Genomic DNA, 18,697 nt, shown 5'->3' with positions numbered 1-18,697 from the left:
GAAGGTGTCTTCCAGGAACTGGCAGTAGGACTGGGAGTTGAGCTTGACTCCATCCTCAACCCGAAAAGGCCCCACAAGCTCATCTTTGATGATACCAGCCCAAACCAGTACTCCACCTTGCTGGCGTCTGAGTCGGACTGGAGCTCTCTGCCCTTTACCAATCCAGCCACGGGCCCATCCATCTGGCCCATCAAGACTCACTCTCATTTTATCAGTCCATAAAACCTTAGAAAAATCAGTCTTGAGATATTTCTTGGCCCAGTCTTGACGTTTCAGCTTGTGTGTCTTGTTCAGTGGTGGTCGTCTTTCAGCCTTTCTTACCTTGGCCATGTCTCTGAGTATCGCACACCTTGTGCTTTTGGGCACTCCAGTGATGTTGCAGCTCTGAAATATGGCCAAACTGGTGGCAAGTGGCATCGTGGCAGCTGCACGCTTGACTTTTCTCAGTTCATGGGCAGTTATTTTGCGCCTTGGTTTTTCCACACGCTTCTTGCGACCCTGTTGACTATTTTGAATGAAACGCTTGATTGTTCGATGATCACGCTTCAGAAGCTTTGCAATTTTAAGAGTGCTGCATCCCTCTGCAAGATATCTCACTATTTTTGACTTTTCTGAGCCTGTCAAGTCCTTCTTTTGACCCATTTTGCCAAAGGAAAGGAAGTTGCCTAATAATTATGCACACCTGATATAGGGTGTTGATGTCATTAGACCACACCCCTTCTCATTACAGAGATGCACATCACCTAATATGCTTAATTGGTAGTAGGCTTTCGAGCCTATACAGCTTGGAGTAAGACAACATGCATAAAGAGGATGATGTGGTCAAAATACTCATTTGCCTAATAATTCTGCACTCCCTGTAGAGGGGGGACTCCTGTGGGATGGCGGATAGCTGACATCAGGTCTGGCTCCAACTGGGCACACAGTTCCAGGATTGTGGCACGATCAAGCCTGTAGGTGATGATCACATGTCTTTCCTCCATTGTCGATAGGTCCACCAGTGGTCTGTACACTGGAGGATGCCGCCATCTCCTCACATGCTCCAGCGGACGGTGCCTATGGAGGAGAACAGCGAGCACAGAGTCAACCAACTCTGAGGTACGTAAACACAGCTTACTCTGAACATATTAATAAATTGAAATTTGCCTGTATGAGTGGTTAGGCAAGGCCTAGGTATGTGTGATGCAGTCAAAAATAAAGCCATGTGGGCCCCTAAAAACTGGCGGCTGTCTGACCTGTAAGGTGGGACAAGGGGATATGAGGTAACTGCGCTGGCATTGTACACTGTTGCGGTAGGCGGTCGAAGACCGCAGCTCAATTCTGCATTGGTTAACATTGGACCCTATGGGTCCCAAGAGCCAATGACGATGTACCCTGGTGGTGATGGTACGCACCGCCGCGGACGTGACCGCCATTTTCTCTCTGTTCAATCACTCGATACCTGATCTTCGACAGGAGAGGACCTACACTGAAGGTGCTGATGTGACCTCAGTCTGGAAGAGACAATGGCTTGTGTGTCTATGGAAAGGGCCCCTGCTTTCAGCATGGAGGAGTTGGAGAAACTCGTGGATGGGGTCCTCCCCCAGTACACGCTACTCTCTGGTCCTCCAGACAAACAGGTAAGTACACTGTGAGCATGCTGTATGGGCAATGCCTGTGTGGAGTGGGGTGGATGAAAGATGGGGGGTGAGAATGAGGCGTGCATGAAACGACAGTGAGTGCATGTGCGTCATGGCAAGGGTAGGGATGCGGGCCAATGACTGTGACGGTGCGGACGGTAATAACTCTCTTTTCCCCTGTACAATTCCTGTAGGTCAGCGCCCACCAGAAGAAGGACATCTGGCATGCCATCGCCAAGGAAGTCCGGACCCTGGGGCTCTACCACAGACAGAGCACCCACTGCGGGAAAAGATGGGAGGACATTCACCGCTGGAGCAAGAAGACGGCGGAGGCCCAGCTGGGGATGGCCTCCCAATGTGGGAGGGGTGTCTGTCGCACCATGACCCCCCTGATGTTCAGGAACCTGGCGGTGGCGTATCCGGACTTCGATGGGTGCTTGAGGGCATCACAGCAGCAACAAGGGGGTGAGTACACTCTCATTCTGCTGATTCAGCACGCAGTTTAGGTGTCTGGGTGGAGGGGGTGGGCTGTGGGTTCCCCTAGGCCAGGGCGAGTTTGCTAGGCAAGGTCCCTTCTTCAGGCAGGCCCTGTGGCACCCCACCCCACCTGTGTACAGTGCCAACTACACCTAGTCAGGCTCCTGTGACATCCATGTGTGCAGAAATCGGCCATAGCCTTGTAAGCCATGTCCCTGGGATTGAATAGTGGACCCCAAGTGCGCGGCGTAGTGCAGGGGGCTTCTGTGTCTGTCGTGTCTGCCAACGGTAGCAGTATTGCATGCACTGAACATGTCTTTCTTCTGCCCCCCCCCCCCCTTTTTGAGGTCTCCCTGTACTTGTGTGCATTAGCATCATCAGGCGGAGGAGCAGTGGCACCGGAGCAGGAGGGAGCTGCATCCCACATGGCCCTGGAGGGCGAGACTACGGACTCCAAAATCACCAGTTAGATGGAGGGCGAGGGGAGCTCCATGGCGGGGACAGGAGAAGACACTAGCGAGACGGACTCCTCCTCTGATGGGAGCTCCCTTGCGTTGGAGGCCCCATCTGTGCCCCCTGCTTCTACAGGTACAGCCGCCACCCCCCCTACCAGCACCGCCCTCCCAGCAGCCCCTCAGGCTTTGCCCCGTGCCCGCTCACCCAGGAGGGTGGGCATTACCTTCGCCCCAGCCACCTCAGCCCCTGTCACCCCTGCTGCCCTCAGTGAGGAGGCCATTGACCTCCTCAGGTCACTCACTGTTGGGCAGTCTACCATTTTGAATGCCATCCAGGGTGTAGAGAGGCAGTTGCAAAAGACGAATGCATACCTGGAGGGCATTCATTCTGATCAGGCAGCCCTTTAGCGAGCTTTTCAGACTCTGGCCTCAGCACTGATGGCAGCCATTGCCCCTGTCTCTAGCCTCCCCCCTCCAACTTCCTCCACCCAGACCCAATCCCCAGTACCTCAGCCTATCCTAAGCACACCATCAGACCAGCATGCACACACCTCAACACACAAGGTAAGCTCTGGCAAACATAAGCACCACACATCCCACAGGCACTCACGCAAGCATCAGACACATGCAGACACACCAACATCCACTGCCTCCACTGTGTCCCCCTCCTCCCTCCCAGTCTCATCTCCACTCACACCTGCATGCACTACATCCTCAGCCACTGCGTCCATCACCAGCACACCCACCACCACACCCCGCACACGTGCAGTCACCACCCCACTACCATTCACACATCCCCTGTGTCCTCTCCCAGTGTGTCTGTGAGGCCACCTCCCAAGGTACACAAACAAAGCCACACACCCACCCAAAAGACATCCACCTCACGACAGCCTCCAGCCCATGCACCTTCACCCAAAGTCAGCAAACATACACCTCCTACAACCACAACCTCTTCCTCCACTCCCAAACCCCCTCCACCTACCCGTGCCAGTGTTCCTAAGAAACTTTTCCTGGCCAGCCTTGACCTCTTTCCCTCTCCTACCCCACCCCGTCAGTCTCCTAGGGCCCGACTCTCCAGGTCCCAACCTAGCACCTCAGCCACAACATCGGCAGGACCAGTGGTGCCAGTAGTCACCGGATTATGGAGTGCACCAGGCAGCAGGGCAGCCAGTGTGGCAAGGAGCCACAGCACGGACAGTCCCCCACCTGTCAAGCATCAAAAGTTGGCCAGTGCCCGGCGGGAGAGGGGAAAGAAACCAGCCACCAAAGCCGCTCCCAGGGGTACAGTTGGGAATGTGGAGACAGCTGCGACACCATCCAAGGTGGGAAAGGGGCACAATAAAACGGGGAAGATCAGCACGGTGGACAAGACCGCCAGCAGCTACACTGCCCAGGAGAAGACCGCCAGCAGCCCTGCTGCCACAGACAGGACCACCAGCAGCAGCCCCGCTGCCCAGGAGGTGACCGTCAGCAGCCCCGCTGCCACAGACAAGATCGCCAGCAGCCCCGCTGCCCAGGAGAAGACCACCAGCAGCTGAACCGCTGCCCAGGACACCGCCGCCAGCAGCAACACTGCCACAGACAAGACTGCCACCAGCTGAACCGCTGCCCAGGACACCTCCGCCAGCAGCCACACTGCCACAGACAAGACCGCCAGCAGCTGAACCGCTGCCCAGGACACCGCCGCCAGCAGCCCCGCAGGCCACAGACAAGACTGCCACCAGCTGAACCGCTGCCCAGGACACCGCCGCCAGCAGCAACACTGCCACAGACAAGACTGCCACCAGCTGAACCGCTGCCCAGGACACTGCTGCCAGCAGCCCAGGACAAGACCACCACCAGCTGAACTATTGCCCAGGACACCGCCGCCAGCAGCCACACTGCCACAGACAAGACCGCCAGCAGCTGAACCGCTGCCCAGGACACCGCCGCCAGCAGCCCCGCAGGCCACAGACAAGACTGCCACCAGCTGAACCGCTGCCAAGGACACCGCCGCCAGCAGCAACACTGCCACAGACAAGACTGCCACCAGCTGAACCGCTGCCCAGGACACCGCCGCCAGCAGCAACACTGCCACAGACAAGACTGCCACCAGCTGAACCGCTGCCCAGGACACTGCTGCCAGCAGCCCAGGACAAGACCGCCACCAGCTGAACCGCTGTCCAGGACACCGCCGCCAGCAGCCACACTGCCACAAACAAGACCGCCAGCAGCTGAACCGCTGCCCAGGACACCGCCGCCAGCAGCCCCGCAGGACACAGACAAGACTGCCACCAGCTGAACCGCTGCCCAGGACACCGCCGCCAGCAGCAACACTGCCACAGACAAGACTGCCACCAGCTGAACCGCTGCCCAGGACACTGCTGCCAGCAGCCCAGGACAAGACCGCCACCAGCTGAACCGCTGCCCAGGACACCGCCGCCAGCAGCCACACTGCCACAGACAAGACCGCCACCAGCTGAACCGCTGCCCAGGACACCGCTGCCAGCAGCCCCGCAGGCCAGTCAGCGCCAATGATGCCAATGCTACTGAGTCCGCCACAGGCAGGATGAAGCACTCTGGGCACAAGGCCCCCTCCAGAACCAGTGGAGAGATACATCCACTACCTCTGTCCTTGGCAGGATGAACCACTCTGGGCACAAGGCCCCCTCCAGAACCAGTGGAGAGATACATCCACTCCCTCTGTCCTTGGCAGGATGAAGTACTCTGGCACAAGGCCCCCTCCAGAAACCAGTGGAGACTGTTATCCACTTGAGAGACTGTGGCTTTGCACTCCCCAGGATTGAACAGTGGGCAAACCACCCATTGTAGAGACTTGAGAGACTGCGGCTTTGCACTCCCCAGGATTGAACAGTGGGCAACCCACCCACTGTAGAGACTTGAGAGACTGTGGCTTTGCACTCCCCAGGATTGAACAGTGGGCATGGAGCCCCCTCGTGGATCTGGCGTCGTGCACTCATCCGGCTGAGGTGCCACCCCTTCCTTTCCTCCTGAGGTGCCTGTTTTATTTCTTTTTGATGCCCCTGCAGTGTTCGCTCCATTTTGATCGGGTATTGAATGTGGGCCTCGCACATGCCTTTTGGGCCCAGTGATCGACGGACTATGATGGTGGAATCCCTTGGACTTGTGTTCTTGGTGTATATACTTTTATATAGTATAAATGTATGTAATTGTAAATATTTTTGATGTATGTAATTGAATATATCACAATTATTCGACTCATTTCCTTTTGTCCTTGCATTTTTCCAGGGGGGTTGGGGGTGTAACTGTTATGTATCAATATGGATTGGCATGTGTGTTGTAGTGGGTGGGGGTGGGGGTGTTGCGTGTGTGTCACTGTTGTTTTTTCCTCCCCTGTGTCGTAGGTGCAGTACTCACCGTTGTCTTCGCCGCTGGCGTTCGTCCTCCTGGTAGAGGAGCAGGAAGATAAAGGCTGGGAGTATCTGAATTTCCGGTTCCATGGCGTCCTGGTTCCTCGTGGGGTGTATAGAGGTGAGCGTTTTCCCTTCGAAGTCCTGTTTCCGCCGTGTTTTTGTTCGCGGGGAATCCGCCCCGGAAAAGGTGGCGGATTGGTGGGTTGTAATAGTGTGGGCGGTACATTGTCCTCCGCCTGTCTGCTGGCGGTTACCGCCACGGTGTTTGTTTGTACCGCCGTGGCGGTCGAAGTGTTAAAGTGTCTGTCTATGTTGGCGGTTTCTGCCACGGTCGTAATTCCATTTTTTTTACCCCTGGCCTGTTGGTGGTTTTACCGCCACTTTAACACCGACCGCCAGGGTTGTTATGACCACCTATGTGCTTGAAAACAAAACCCTCACCTCAGTTTTTAGTACCAGTGATAGTACCTTGTAAGCTTTTTAACAATGGTAAGGAAAACCTTAAGACAATGACAGTTCCTAATCAATATTTGGTCTATTTGAATTACTATAGTCAAAGTCAAAATCATACTTTATTCAGTTGCATCAGCAACCATAAAAGTGCAAAACAGTACATAAAAGTGGACGATATATGATAAAAGGCAAAACAATCAGTGAGTACAGCAGCAACATAACAAAAACATAAATGCATTTATTTATATATAAAAACAAACATTTCCCCACACTCAGGGCCTCATTTACGAGGCCTTAGCCGCACACTGCACCAGTGGAGCATCATTTTTCTTTATGCTCCACTGGCGTAGTGTGCCAGCCTATAATTACAAGGCCACTAATGGTCTTGTAAATGAGGACCACTTTCATACATAACACTGCGTGAAAGGGGCATTCAATTGGTGTTGCTTGGGGTGTTCCCACACAACACCCCTGAAACCCGGAGGAATCTGATGCATCCCCGCATTTATAAGTCTGGGAATGTGTCAGATTCCTACACCACCTCAGGGGTGGCGTAAGAGTGATGCAAAAGGGAGAAGTATCTCTATTTCTCCTAGATTTTTCCTTTTTGCTGGGTGCTGCATTCTGCAGCACACATGGAGAGAAGAACACACCACTTGTGATTTCATTTTATGGAGGAAGGTGTACCATCCGGCACAATAACAATCATTTCCACAAGGCAACGGTGCCTGCGTTGGCACATGGCAGTAATGTGTGGACCAGCGCAGAGGGAGAGGACAGAAATGCGCAGTATCTTGTAGTTACGGCACAGCATTGCCCAAATATTTTGTAACCATGCTTTAGAGCAGCATGGTTGCTGTGCAGCATTGCTAAAACCACTGAAAAAGCTTTATTATGATGTGTTTTGTTTTTTAAAGGTGATTTTTTTACCATAGCACTTTTTTATTGCACCATAATGTAACACGGAGGAAGGGAAGGGATGATGCAGGTGGGTGGAAAGGTCAGTCAAGACAGGATTGGGGCAACCACCAGGACAACTGAAGGTGGTTAAGGGTGAAGAGGAGCAGCCACAAGGACAACAGAGGTTGAGCAGAAGGGGCAGGGCAACCACACAGACAAAGTAGGGTGGGTGGAAGGGACGAGTGCAGGCACACAGACAATGCATTGTGGGTGGAAAGGGTAAAGGCAACCACACAGAAAATGGTGGGTCGGCACAAGTGGCAGGGACAACAACATAGACAAAGGAGAGTGGGTGGAAGGAGAAGAGGCAATAACACAGACAATGGAAAATGGCTGGGAGGGGCTGGGGCAAGGAGGCGGATCATGAAGAGCGGGAGGATGGTCCATAGGCAAGCAAACTGCCAACAGAGGGTGGAAAGGGCTGGGAGCAAGCACATGGACTATGGAAGGGACTGCAAAGGCACATGAAAGGAGAGTTGTACATGAAGATGACAGATGAAAAACACATGCACTCCTGTAGAGTGCTTCAACAAAAAGAAAGCAGTAGACCAAGAACAAATGAGCAGTGAAAGGACACAAGTAATACCTGATACTCCAGGGTGGAACAAATTCACAAAGAGAAAGCTGACAAATAAAAAGAAAGCAAATGGGAGTGAAAATGAAGCCAATCAACGGTAAGCAATAAGTGCCCCCAAAACCCCCATAAGATGTTAAAGCTGCCAAACTCTCAAATTGTTCTGATTAATTCTTCTGGATTGTAAGCATTTGGTTATTATTAGTCTGTTTCTTGGCCTGTTAAGTGAATATTTTACCCATTTAAAGTTTAAAAAAAACAAAAAGATTGTGCTCGAGGTACTGAAATCTATAATTAGTCATATTTTTTTCTCCTTTTTTTGTAAACGGAAGTTATTGTATAATGTAAGACTCACGTGATAAAGTTACGCCTGTGTTGGATGGGTGTGTGGTGGAGTGTAAGACCATCCCCCAGTGAGGGGCTGAAACAGTTAAGTGTCCAGCAGAACAATACATACCTCCCAAAATCCAAACAAAGGGACAAAGAGTCCAACCTGTGGGAATAGACAAAACAAACTAGGCACCAATGAGACTCTCAGTCTCTAAAGGCAATCATCAGGACAGCAATGAACAAGTGGAAAGGTGCAGTTGGCAGCACCCGGGCATCACTGGTTTTCATCTATAATTCAACCAGATGATTCTGGGCATGAACAGGTGTGGATTCAGTCCAGACCCTGCATCAGCATGTCGGGTGGGTTGAAGTCCACTCATACAATGTTGGTTGGTCCTGTCAGCTCTCACTGTGGTTTGGTTCGTGTCAGCAGCTCAAAATGGGGTGCATCAGGAGCATCAGTGGAGTCTGCTGCAGAGCTCTCTCTTGGGGTGCCTTGGCTCTGTGAAGAACAGCCTTATAAGAACTGGGATGGCATTGATGATGTTTGGGAGTCTTCGGCTGAAGCCCCAGTGCCTCCCATTATCAGCTGATGAAGCAGCTTCAGGGCCACCACTCGTGCAGGGATTCCCTTGAGGCCCTTTCCAATAGGTCGCCACAGGACCTCGTGGACTGAGCTGGGCTGTGTGGTGGCTGCACGGGCTGATGCAGGACTGCCAACAGAGCAACGGCTGAGTCACTTGTGCAACCACAAGGGTCGATGTCTTATAGTCGGGTGTGCTAGAGAACAGGACCCAGGTGCAGGTGGAGCAAGCAGATAGTCTCTGGATGACTGGTCCCTCACAGTGCCAGGGGTGCTTCCTTGGCCTCTTGATGAATAGCAGGTGCAAGGCTCCAATCTTGTGGTGAGATGCTCGTTCAGTAGTTATGATGATGCACGTGGCATGATGGTGTTGTTACCATTAGACAACCTGTAGGCTTCCCTTCCTGGAATATCCCCACCTCTCTGACTTAGTGGGGGTGGATTCTGGATGCTCTTCTTCCATTCTCTGCCATGCCCCTCTGACCCTTTTCTGATCACAACAGTGTGACGGGTTATGGTTGCTTTTGTGGTCTCGACTGGGTGGTGTTTCAAGATTTTCTACTTTGTTTCACCTGTCTGTCCTGGAAGGCATCACATATATGTTCTTGGCCGATGTAGAAATTTCTGGCTGCTGCTTGGAAGGCTCTATGACGTTTTGCAACAAGCAGAGGGTGGGGTGAAGCCTTTTCTGTCAGCTGCAGGTTTCTTTGTACTGAGAGGGGCGCTCTCTCACACAGCAGACTTGCAGTGTGCCCTCACCTGTCTTTCTTCTGCAGACAGGCGATAGTAGCAGCATCTGGCGGGCAGATAGTTTCACTGACTGGCAGAGACTGTAATTGGACTCAGTAGCTGGGATCTGCCCACGTCGGTCTCCAATCCTGTGCAGGGGCACTGGGGCTGCACTCTACTGGGCTTCTTTACCTCTAGCAGTCATTGATGTGCCCCATGCACCTGCAAGCTCTTGGTTACAGCTGGTGCAGAAGTTGGATTGGTACAAGAGGCAAAAGGTCTCTTCTACCTCTTCTCTGTGGTGGCAGCATGTGGCCACAAAGGGTTTAGTGCTCACATCAGTTGTCTCTGCATCCCATTTCAGCCCTCTGGCACCTCGGCTCAGCCTAATGTGCATGTAGCTCATCCAGCGGCACCTCAGCCGGATGCCCTCTTATGCACCTCGCTGCACTCCCCGCTGTCCCAACTGTCTCCATACCAAGTGCGGCAGTCCTGCACCATGCTCTCAGCAGGCAGATGCTTGTCCCAAATTCTTCCCTTAGGCCAGGGCAGATTTCTCCCCCTTCACAGCGCAAGGTAGACTTGTGTCTGGGTGAAGATGGTCACCACGGCAGACCAGCCATCCTTCTCCCTCGCTCTGCTTTTCTCTGGGCAGCCCTGCTTGTGGGGTCAGAACCCCCTCATCATCAATGTGACATTGTGGGCACTAGGCCCACATGGCAAAGTAAGAACAACACTGATACTGGAGCTATGGGTAATACATATGGTCCAGGGTTCACACGCCCACCCCCTTTAATTAGTAGGTGTCACGTCAAATGTGACGCCTGTGTTGGATTGGTATTGGGTGGGTGCTGGACCAGGCCCTTTTGCCGGGTTATCTCCAAACCTTTTGCCTTCTTCCTGCTATTTTTCTGACATATTTTTGTTGGCTTCAGGACTCTGGGCACTATCCCACTGTTAACCAGTGCTGAAGTGCTGTCTAAAACTGATTGGTGAATGGTTTATCCATGATTGGCATATCTGATTTACTAGTAAGTCCCTAGTATAGTGCACCAGGTGTGCCCAGGGTCTGTAAAACAAATGCAACTAGTGGGCCTGCTGCACTGATTGTAGAACCCACATGAGTAGCCCTGCAAACATGTCTCGGGCCTGCCATTGCAGTGCCTATGTGTAGGAAGCTGGCTCTGTATATACTATATCAAAGTGAGATATAGGGGGTCATTCCTACATTGGCGGGCGGCGGTCGCCGCCCGCCAAGCGGGAACCGCCACTTGGCCGCTCCGCAGTCAAAAGACCGCGGAGGCCATTCTGGCTTTCCCGTTGGGCCGGCGGGCGCCTGCCAAGGGAGCGCCCGCCGGCCCAGCGGGAAAGGCCCTGCAACCTAGAAGCCGGCTCCGAATGGAGCCGGCGGTGTTGCAGGGGTGCGACGGGTGCAGTTGCACCCGTCGCGATTTTCACTGTCTGCTAAGCAGACAGTGAAAATCATGCTGGGGCCCTGTTAGGGGGCCCCTGCACTGCCCATGCCAGTGGCATGGGCAGTGCAGGGGCTCCCAGGGGCCCCACGACACCCGTTCCCGCCATCCTGTTCCTGACGGTAAAAAACGCCAGAAACAGGGTGGCGGGAAGGGGGTCGGAATCTCCATGGCAGCGCCGCCATGGAGATTCAGCCCAGACAGGGGAAATCCGGCGGGAAACCGCCGGATCCCCTTTTCTGACCGCGGCTTTACCGCAGCGGTCAGAATGGGCAGGGAAGCACCGCCAGCCTGTTGGCGGTGCTTCCTTCATTTTAGCCCTGGCGGTCGCGGACCGCCAGGGTTAGAATGACCCCCATAGTGTGCACAGAGTCCAGTGGTTCCCCAGAGGCTTAACAGAGGCTAAAGTAGATAACACTAATGCTCTCTTTGTGGTAGTGGGGTTGAGCAGTTAGGCTTATCAGAGCGTATTGCAAAGCATTTGTTGTACACCCAGAAAACAGAAGAAGCACACACTCAATGACTTAACTCCAGCCCAATGGTTCTTAAATTGCAATATATTTTCTTAGTTTATTTTTAGAACCACAAGATTCAAGTTGCAGGTAAGTACCTCAAAAGTTTCGTATTTCACACAGGTATCATCAGTACTTTGTTTGAAATAGGTAAGTAGTACAGTTTTTGAATTATTGGCAAAAAGCTATTTTAAAAATGGACACTGCAATTTTTAAACAGTACCTGGGGGAAGAAAAGTTAGATCTGTTTACAGGTAAGTACAACACTTACAGTCTCAGTCTCTAGGTCTTAGGAAGTCCACTGGTTGGGGTTCAAGTTAACCCCAAACACCCACCACCAGTATCAAGGCCCAGCTATATGTAGAGGTCAAAGTTGAACAAATTTTAAGTGGGATACTATGGAGACAGGGGGTACTCGGAGTCCGGCCAGCCAGCAGGTAAGTACCTGCGACTCTGAGGACAGACCAGGGGAGATTAGAAGAGCACTGGAGGGGCCACTAGTAGGCACCAAACACACACTCTCAGGGGCACAGGGGTGGCCAGGTGCAGGGTGCAAGCAGGACGTTGGGTTTCCAATGCTGGTCTATGGGGGACCCAGGGGGTCGCTCAGAGGCTGCAGGCAGGGTCCAGGGGGATGTCTCGGGCACACCACCGGTTGGACAGGAAGGAGGGCCGTCTGCTGGGCGATGAGGCACTTCGGGTCTGGTTCTCCAAGGCCTGGGGGCTGCGGGTGCAATGTGTCAGTTATGCATCAGATATCTTTGTTCGGAGCTCGCGGTCAGGAGGGTCCTCGGGATACCCTCTGCAGGCGGTGGCGTGGAGAGGTGGAGCGGTCAAACCAGGGTGGGGGTGGGCACTTTCTCGCAATCGTCTGGGGTTCCTCTCTTGCTGCGTGGCCACCTGGACACCGGCCATGGGCGTCGGGTGCACAGGGGTCAAGACTCACGCATCCGGGCTGAGTTAGGAGTCCTTTGTTGTAGGTTTCTTAAGACAGAGCTGCTGTCCTCTGGAGTTCTTGGTCCTTTTGTGTCCAGGGCAGTCCTCTGGAGTGGGCAGAGGTCGCTGGGCCTGCTGGACGCATCGCTGGTCTTTTAGCATGTTCTTTGAAGCAGGAGGCATGCCGGTAGGGCTGGGGCCAAAGCAGTTGTCGTCTTCCTTCTTCTCTGCTGGGGTTTTCAACTTAGCAGTCCTTCTTCTTCTTCTTGGTCGCCAGGAATCTGGTGAGCAGGGTTCAAGGAGGCCCTTAAATCCCAGATTTATGGGCGTGTTAGGGGTCAGAGGGCAGTAGCCAAAGGCTACTGTCCTTGAGGGTGGCTACACCCTCCTTGTGCTCACTCCCTTTGGGGAGGAGGCACGTTCCTATCCCTATTGGTCCCTGTCCTCCATACCAAGATGGAAGATTCTGCAGGGAGGGGGTCCCCTCAGCTCTGGACACCTTAGGCGTGGTCCTGGCTGGGATGGTCACTCCTCCATGTTTTCCCTAATTTTCCCTCTGGATTTTCCACCAAAAGTGGGGCTTTGTTTTGGGGGGGACAGCTTCTACACTGGATGGAGTGCCCTGGGGCACTATAACCCGAGGCTTGAGCCTTTGAGGCTCACCACCAGGAGTTACAGTTCCTGCAGGGGGGGGCGGTGTGAAGCACCTCCACCCAGGACAGGCTTTGTTTCTGACCACAGAGTGCACAAAGGCACTCACCCCATGTGGTCAGAAACTTGCCTGAAAGTTGCAGGCTGGTACAGACCGGTCAGTCCTACACTAGCAGTTGGGCTAAAATACAGGGGACATCTCTAAGATGCCCTCTGTGTGCATTTTTTGATAAATCCCACACTGGCATCAGTGTTGGTTTATTGTGCTGAGAAGTTTTATACCAAACTTCCCAGTATTCAGTGAAGCCATTATGGTGCTTTGGAGTCTGTAGGAAGTTGGCTCTGTATATACTATTTCAAAGTAAGAAATAGTGTGCACAGAGTCCAAGGGTTCCCCTTAGAGGTAAGATAGTGGCAAAAAGAGATAATTCTAATGCTCTATTTTGTGGTAGTGTGGTCGAGCAGTAGGCCTATCAGAGAGTAGTGTTAAGCATTTGTTGTATACACACAGGCAATAAATGAGGAACACACACTCAAAGACTTACTCCAGGCCAATAGGTCTTTATATAGAAAAATATATTTTCTTGGTTTATTTTACACAGGTTCAAGATTTACAAGTCATACTTCAAATGAAAGGTATTTTACTCATATTCTAGGAACTTTGAATAATCATAATAGCATGTACAGTTTTGACAAACATGGCAATAAGCTATTTTAAAAGTGGACACAGTGCAAAAATCAACAATTCCTGGGGGAGGTAAGTAAATGTTAAGTTCACAGGTAAGTAAAACACTTACAGGGTTCAAAGTTGGGTCCAAGGTAGCCCACCGTTGGGGGTTCAAGGCAACCCCAAAGTTCCACACCAGCAGCTCAGGGCCGGTCAGGTGCAGAGGTCAAAGTGGTGCCCAAAACACATAGGCTTCAGCGGAAATAGGGGTGCCCCGGTTCCAGTCTGCCAGCAGGTAAGTACCCGTGTCTTCGGAGGGCAGACCAGGTGGGTTTTGTAGGGCACCGGGGGGGGACACAAGCAGGCACAGAAAGTACACCCTCAGCGGCACAGTGGCGGCTGGGTGCAGAGTGCAAACAGACGTCTGGTTTCTAATAGGAATCAATGGGGAGACCCAGGGGTCTCTTCAACGATGCAGGTAGGCAAAAGGTGTGGGGGGGGGGGGGGCTCCTCGGGGTCGCTCCTGCACTGGAGTTCGGTTCCTTCAGGTCCTTGGGGCTGCGGGTGCAGTGTGGTTTCCAAGCGCCGGGTTCCTTGAAGCAGGCAGTTGCGGTCAGGGGGGGCCTCTGGATTTCCTCTGCAGGCGTCGCTGTGGGGGCTCAGGAGGGTCAACTCTGGCTTCTCACGGGCTTGCAGTCGCTGGGGAGTCCTCCCTGTAGTGTTAGTTTTCCGCAGGTCGAGCCGGGGGCGTCGGGTGCAGAGTGGAAAGTCTCACGCTTCCGGCGGAAAACGTGTGGTCTTTAAAAGTTGCTTCTTTGTTGCAAAGAGTTGCAGTTTCTTGAACAGGGCTGCTGTTCTCAGGAGTTTCTTGGTCCTTTAGATGCAGGGTAGTCCTCTGAGGCTTCAGAGGTCGCTGGACCCTGTTGGATGCGTCGCTGTTGCAGTTTTCTTCGAAGTAGGGAGACAGGCCAGGGGGCTGGGGCCAAATCAGTTGTCGTCTCCGTCTTCACTGCAGGGCTTCAGGTCAGCAGTCCTTCTTCTTTAGGTTGCAGGAATCTATCTTCCTCGGTTCTGGGAGCCCCTAAATACTGATTTTAGGGGTGTGTTTAGGTCTGGGAGGGCAGTAGCCAATGGCTACTGTCCTTGAGGGTGGCTACACCCTCTGTGTGCCTCATCCCTGTGGGGAGGGGGGGCACATCCCTAATCCTATTGGGGGAATCCTCCTTCTACAAGATGGAGGATTTCTAAAAGTAAGAGTCACCTCAGCTCAGGAAACCTTAGGGGCTGTCCTGACTGGGGGGTGACTCCTCCTTGGTTTTCTCATTATCTCCTCCAGCCTTGCTGCCAAAAGTGGGGGCAGTGGCCGGAGGGGCGGGCATCTCCACTAGCTGGGATGCCCTGTGGGTTGTAACAAAGGGGGTGAGGCTTTGAGGCTCACCGCCAGGTGTTACAGTTCCTGCAGGGGGAGGTGAGAAGCACCAGGCTTTGTTCCTGGCCACAGAGTGACAAAGGCACTCTCCCCATGAGGCCAGCAACTTGTCTGGTGTGTGGCAGGCTGGCAAAAACTAGTCAGCCTACACTGGAAGTCGGGTATGTTTTCAGGGGGCATCTCTAAGATGTCCCCTGGGTGTGTTTTTACAATAAAGTGCACACTGGCATCAGTGTGCATTTATTGTGCTGAGAAGTTTGATACCAAACTTCCCAATTTTCAGTGTAGCCATTATGGTGCTGTGGAGTTTGTGTTTGACAGACTCCCAGACCATATACTCTTATGGCTGCCCTGCACTTACAATGTCTAAGGTTTTGCTTGGGCACTGTAGGGGCATAGTGCTCATGCACATATGCCGTTGCCTGTTGTATAGTGCACCTTGCCTTAGGGCTGTAAGGCCTGCTGGAGTGGTGACTTACCTATGCCACAGGCAGTGTGAGGTTGGCATGGCATTCTGAGGGGAGTGCCATGTTGATTTAGTCATTTTCTCCCCACCAGCACACACAAGCTGGCAAGCAGTGTGTATGTGCTGAGTGAGGAGTCCCCAGGGTGGCATAAGACATGCTGCAGCCCTTAGAGACCTTCCCTGGCATCAGGGCCCTTGGTACCAGGGGTACCAGTTACAAGGGACTTACCTGGGTGCCAGGGTTGTGCCAATTGTGGAGACAAAGGTACAGTTTAGGGAAAGAACACTGGTGCTGGGGCCTGGTTAGCAGGGTCCCAGCACTTTCAAATCATAACTTGGCATCAGCAAAAGCAAAACGTCAGGGGGTAACCATGCCAAGGAGGCATTTCCTTACAGAGTTCGTAATGACAAACTCCCAGAGCATATGCTCAAAATGGCCACACTGCATTTACAATGTCTAAGAATGGACTTAGACACTGTAGGGGCATATTGCTCATGCAGCTATGCCCTCACCTGTGGTATAGTGCACCCTGCCTTAGGATTGTAAGGCCTGCTAGAAAAGTGACTTACCTATGCCACAGGTAGTGGTGTAGAGGCATGGCACCCTGAGAGGTGTGCCATGTCGACTTTGTCGTTTTCTCCCCACCAGCACACACAAGCTACAAGGCAGTGTGCAAGTGCTGAGTCCCCTAGGGAGGCATAATACATGCTGCAGCCCTTAGAGACCTTCCCTGGCCACAGGGCCTTGGTACCAGGGGTACCTTTTACAAGGGACTTAACTGTGCGCCAGGGATGTGCCAACTGTGAAAACAAAGGTACAGTTGTAGGGAAAGAACACTAGTTCTAAGTTGGCATCAACCCTAGGGCAAAGGGGTGGGGGTAACCATGCCAACAGAGGCACTTTTGTACACTGCCATGTCAACCTGGCAAGCGCACCCACTTCCCAGGCCCAAACCTTCCCTTTTACTACATGTAAGTCACCCCTAAATTAGGCCCAAGGGAGGCCCATGGACAGGGTAAAGTGTATTTAAAAGGTGGGACATCTACTGGTGTGTTTTACATGCCCTGATAGTGAAATACTGCTAAATTCATTTTCACTATTGCAAGAACTATCTCACCCATATGGTAACATGAGGATTGTCTTGAAATATCTTTTATGTGTAATATCCCATTGGGAGCAAATAGAGCTATGGAGTTTGGGGTCTCTGAACTCACAATTTAAAAATACAACTTTTGGTGAAGTTGTTTTTTGAATTGTAAGTTTGAAAATGCCACTTTTAAAAAGTGGGCATTTTCTTGCTTAACCGTTCTGTGCCTCTGCCTGTCTGCTAAATACACATCTGGATCAGAATGATAGTTGGGCTGTTTGTGTATTCACTCTAGACAGTCACACAAAGGGAGCTGAGGTGTGCCCTGCATCACCTGATGGGTCTTCCTGAGCCAGAGTGGTGGGGGGAGCTGACACTTCCACATGGATAGGGCTGTGTCTGTCCTTACACAAAGCAGTCTCCAACTCCCTGGAGTGTGTCTGGAGTCAAGGCAGGAAGGCAGGGTCTTGTGTACTACAAAGACTTCTCCTTGAAGTCTGCCTGCTTCAAAGACAGAAATGGGTATAAGTACTGGACCTCTGACCCTACACAATTAGAATTCTTGTGGACTGAGGACATTCTGCCAGATTGAAGAGCTGGATGCTGTAGGAGGGTCTGCCACTCTGCCTTTAGTTTTCCTGTGCTGACTTGCTGCTTGCCACTTCTGTCCAGGGAGTGAAAGGACTGGACTTGGCTTTCTACACCCTGCTTCCAAAGATTCTCCAGGGGCTTGGACTGAGCTTGCCTCCTTTGAAGTAGTCTCAGGGTCATCAATGACTTCACCTGCCAGCACCTGGGCTCTCTTACTGAGAGTTTTGACTTGCCAATTGGTGCCAAACCCAGTTGCTGGGTCCTTGGGAGTGAGTTCTGCTGCAACCAAGAAGAAATAAAGCACATCAACTCCAGAGCGACTTTGGAACTGCCTCTGCCAGTGCTTAATTTGTAAATAAAAATGTGCCGGTGACCAAAGCTCGCCTTTGAAACATGCGGCTGCTGCACTTAAATACGCGAGCACAGAACAATGAGGCAGGGTAATCCTAAAGCCACCTTGGGCCTCTTTAATCCATTTACAGCCACTCCCTGCCTCTTCAGCTCACTCTTGCAGCTTTCTGCTTTCTCCCTTTGTGGCGCTTTTCTGTCTTTCTCTTCCTCCATCTTTCCCATATGTGGGTTTTGCTCACAGTAAATGCCTGATGCAGAAAAATAAGTGCTGGCCCTCAAAAAGAAGTGTCAGTGCCCCCAACCGACAACCACCGGCTCAAATTAGCACTGGCTGCTGTCTGACTCTGCGCTGCCACCTGCACCAGAGCAGTGGTCCCCAATGAGCGCAACAACCTCGACCTGCAAAACAGGCTCGATGCCGCAGCAGAAGCACCTATGATGTCCCGCCGCAGCGTGAGTCCTGACTGCCATGCCCAGAAGTCTGGGACACCGGACTATGCTGCAGCACCTGTGACCCCGTGGTGTGACCACGACACTGCGAAGTTGACGCCTCTCGTCTTGACCTGCTGGATTCATTGACCCCTCCAGATCATAAAGAACTAACACCTCGCCACGGACGCCGCATCACCCCCATTGCAACCGTAAGGAACCAACAACTCACCGCCCCTGCCTAGCAGTAAGGAACCGATGCAGCACCAGCTCTAGTGACACCTCACCTAACCTCTGTGCATCATCTTTGTTTCATCATCGTTTTCTAGGGTACTGTACCTGGGGTCCACGCGACTGCATGGCCGGCCCACCCACCCTTGCGAGTGGCATCGGACTGTTGGGAATGACTCCGTCAAGACGCTGTGACAGCCCAATTGGAGCTATTGTGTTTCTAAGTGCTATACTAAGTTTTGATCTTTGAAAATGTGTATCTTTACTCATGTGCGTCAGATTTTTGTAATTCTTGTCTTGTTTTACTCAGATAAATATTG

This window comes from Pleurodeles waltl, chromosome 7 (assembly GCF_031143425.1).
Source record: "Pleurodeles waltl isolate 20211129_DDA chromosome 7, aPleWal1.hap1.20221129, whole genome shotgun sequence".
Classification (NCBI taxonomy): domain Eukaryota; kingdom Metazoa; phylum Chordata; class Amphibia; order Caudata; family Salamandridae; genus Pleurodeles; species Pleurodeles waltl.
This window is presented reverse-complemented; position numbering follows the sequence as displayed.